This window comes from Otolemur garnettii, unplaced genomic scaffold (genome assembly GCF_000181295.1).
Source record: "Otolemur garnettii isolate 467f Iridium unplaced genomic scaffold, OtoGar3 scaffold00119, whole genome shotgun sequence".
NCBI lineage: Eukaryota > Metazoa > Chordata > Mammalia > Primates > Galagidae > Otolemur > Otolemur garnettii.
The window spans coordinates 5,976,378-5,980,480 of record NW_003852514.1 but is presented as its reverse complement, the minus strand read 5'-3'; the positions used below and the strand labels follow the sequence as shown (position 1 = coordinate 5,980,480).

Below are 4,103 nucleotides of genomic sequence, written 5' to 3'. Positions count from 1 at the left end.
AAAAAAAAAAAAAAAAAAAAAAGAGAAAAAAGAGATAATCAAAAACATCATGCTCTGGGCCTGGTGTGGTGGCTCACACCTATAATCTTAGTACTCTGGGAGGCCGAGGGAAGAGGATCCCTGAGCTTAGAATATCAACCTACCCAAGAGTGAGACCCTATCTCTATTAAATATAGAAAAATTAGCTGGGCATTGTGGCAGGCACCTGTAGTCCCAGCTACTTGGGAGACCGAGGCAGGAGGATCACTTCACTTGAACCCAGGAGTTTGAGGTTGTTGTAAGCTAAGTTAATGCCATAGCACTCCAGCCTGGGCAACAGAGAGACTGTCCAAAACAAACAAACAAACAAACAAAAAAACAAAAAAACCCCCCATGTTCCAAAAGATGCCCCAGCCTCATTTAGAGTAGGCCTCTGTTTTCCCACAAGCTTCAAGTTAGCTCAAGTGCCTGCCATCCTGCCTCAGTCCTTCCTGCTCTTGGTACCCTGACACCTTCACTGCCTTCCCAAACTTGCCCTCCTTCTACCTGCTAAGAGGTGTCCACACTCCCACAGCATATAACAAAATAAATGAACAACCTTTGGTTTGATCTTGGAAGCTCTCCATTGACTTCACAACCCAAAGTTTTGGTCTTTTCTTCCTGGTTTCTGGCCCCAAACCCCACGCTCATCACCCTACTGAGCACTATGAGCCCCGAGAGGCCCTCACTGTCTCAGCTCTTCCCTGAGACCAGACACCTGCCCTGGCCAGACCCTGTGAAGGGTATCACAGCTCAGCATAACTCATTTCCCTTCACATTTTAACTGGCATTTAGCTTATCTATTCATCCTGCCAAGCGACAGGGCAGTGCTGCTTTTTCTCTCACACAAAGCTGTCAAGAACTGCAAAGTGCCATACCAGTGAAGGCACTGCTTCACATTTCCTGTTGTTTTCAAAGGAGTTAATTTTATTTCCCCAATTAAACCATAAATGCAAAGCCCTAAAGAGTAGAATACAGTGCTGAAGTTGGGAAAGATATGATCAGCTGGTTTAGCTGGCCAAAAAAAGCCACAATTGCTGAGATTTGTTCCTAGTATAGGAAGCTGAAGATCATGGAAGGGTAACTTCAAAGCTCAGATCACTGAGACCCTATTTAAGAAGACTGTGCACTTTATGTATACTGTCAGCCCTCCTTATCCATGGCTTCCATATCTGTGATCTAACCATAGACTAAAAATATATGAAATCATTTGTACTAAAATATATTAAATGACTTTTTTCTCATTAAACAATACACTATAGTAACTATTTACAAAGCATTTATATTGTATTAGGTATTACACTACTCCATTTTATATAAGGGACCTGGGCATCCGAGGATTTGAATATCCAAGGGGTGTCCTGGAACCAATCTCCTAGGGATAACTATATGTGTTTCTTGGTAAGTCATTCACAAATCAACTGCATAAAAAGAATAAAATACTCAAAATGTATTTCAAACACCAAACTGTCATTACCTAAAATTTTGCCTTGTGAATTCCTCTAGGAAATAAATCACTTGAGCAGCACCGAAAAGAGGTCTCTAGTTTTTTTTTTTCCTCTTCTCACTTTATTGCCCTTGGTAGAGTGCCATGGTATCACAGCTCACAGCAACCTCCAACTCCTGGGCTTAGATGATTCTCTTGCCTCAGCCTCCCGAGCAGCTGTGACTACAGGCGCCTCGCCCAGCTATTTTTTGTTGCAGTTTGGCCAGGGCCAGGTTTGAACCTGCCACCCTCAGTATATGGGGCTGACGCCCTACTCACTGAGCCACAAGCACCGCCCAAGGTCTCTAGTTTTGAACACAGCTGTTCCTTGTCGCACGAGCACATCAGCTCTCCACACATGCCCCTGGGAGAAGCCCCCGTGCTGCACTCAGTACACAATGGCGGGGAGTGTAACTTGGAGCAGGGCTCCTGCCACAGGAGGAGGAGCCCCAGGCCAGGACAGAACCAACATATCATGATCCCATCTTTCAAGGTGCAGGCACAGCAGTTTTAGCAACGCAGAGTGAAAAGGACCAGGTCACCCCATAATGGGACAATGTGTATGCCTGTGCTTTTCCTCCACTTGGTTCACTCAAAGAAGATACCGGCATGTGTTTCATGAACCTGGAGAAGCAGCAGAATGATCCAGGCAGAAGGGTAGCGAGGCCAGACTCAGTGGTGAGGCCTATAGCCTGCACCTGTGCCCTGAATCCATAGAGGCCCTCCCTCCTCACAGCAGCCATGTGTGCACCCCCAAGAGCTGATGTGTGAAAGGCACGAGAAGAATAAAAGAACAAGAAATGAATATCAGTTAACAAGAACAGGATGGCAGGCTTTAGGAAGAGGGCAGAGGTCAAACAAGAAGGCATAGAGCAAGCAGAAGTGGGGAGGAGGAAGCCCGGAGGTACAGAGCAATCTCTGACAGGCCCAGAAGGAAAGCAGGAGCAATGATGACCACCCTGAGACAGTGCTAGAGGCACCAAGTGAATGGGTCCCAGTTCCTTGGATGCCCTGCCTATAGGACCAAACCCTGGACCTTCCTCAGCATAGACAGAACCCTGGTGGATGCATGAGGAACTAGATACCATACTATAGCTGTGGGTGGGCACCTTTCCCTACCAAAAAATATTGAGACCAACATCCAGACTGACAGAAGCAATTCTTATTATCTGTTTATCTTAAACATTAACAAGGATAATTTAGTTATGACTATGTTTTTAAGACATACGCCTATGTTAAAATGTTACCATTCGACATGATCCCAACATGCTATGCTTCAACTGAGGAGGGTTTCACATGCTAGCTGTATAGACCACCACTGCCAAAGATAAGAGGGGTTAGAGAGGAGCACAAACAGACCACAATTGTGACAGAAGTCTAGAAGACCAAACTTAGGAACAAAAAGAAAGAGGGACAGACCAGACTAGTGCAGAGGCAGACCCCAAGCCAGCCCGTTAACTGAATATTGCTCTGGGGAGTGAACTTGGGGTAAAAAAGGGACTTTAAGCTCTAATTTGCTCAAGTGCTTCATCACAAATGTAATTCGCACAATTAAACATTTAAAAAATAAGTTTTCTTTAAAAATAAGGGTATAACAACTAATTACAAAACATAAACCAGCTGGGTGCAGTGACTCATGCCTATAATCTCAGCAGTCTGGGAGGTGGGAGGACTGCTTGAGCTTAAGAGTTTGGGACCAGCCTAGGCAACATAGTAAGATCCTGCCTCTCCAAAAAATAGAAAAATTATTAAGTGTGGTAGTATATGCCTGTAGTCCCAGCTACTTGGGAGGCTGAGGCAAGAGGATCACTTAAGCCCAGGAATTTGAAGTTGTTCTAAACTATGACTGAGCCACGGCACTCTAGCCAGAGCCAACAGAAAAGACCCTGTGTCAATTTTTTTAAAAAAGTATAAAACCAAATATAAAATAGCAACTTTAAGACAATTGCAAATACTTGACTATGGACTGAGAATTAGGTTCTATTAGGGAATTATCCTGTTAATTTTGTTTAGATTTGCCTTAAAATACTCCAGTGGGGGCTCAGTGCCTGTAGCTTAGCCACTAGGATGCCAGCCACATACACAGGGGCTGGTGGGTTTGAACCCAGCCTGGGCCTGCCAAAGAACAGTGACAACTACAACTACTACATGCATAACAGTAAAGAAAGGAATAGAAAATCAACTTCATAAGGAGACCCATCACCCAACTTAAGTAGCTACCTACATTTCACTCATCTTTAAAAACTCTATTCCTTGCCCCACTGACTTTGTTGGTTTGTTTTGGGTTGGGGTGGCCCACTAGAGTTTTTTGAGGGGCTTTCTTGTTATTTTTTGAGACATAGCCTCACTATGTCGCCCTTTGCTGTTGCGTCACAGCTCACAGCAACCTCAAACTATTGGGCTTAAGCTATTCTCTCGCCTTAGCCTCCCAAGTAGCTGGGACTACAGGCGCCCACCACAACACCCAGTTATTTTTTTTTTTTGGTTGTAGTTGTCATTGTTGTTTGGCAGGCCCAGGCTGGGTTTGAACCTGCCAGCTCTGGTGTATGTGGCTGGTGCCCTAGCTGCTGAGCTATAGGCACGGAGCCAAGTTGCTTTT

At 44.8% G+C, this 4,103-nt stretch overlaps 1 protein-coding gene across 2 annotated transcripts in view; it reads right to left on the bottom strand.

The window, feature by feature from the left end:
- OGDH (oxoglutarate dehydrogenase) overlaps positions 1-4,103 on the bottom strand; it is a 90,709-nt gene that overhangs the window by 67,697 nt on the left and 18,909 nt on the right. The gene's annotated exons all lie outside the window — the stretch shown is intronic.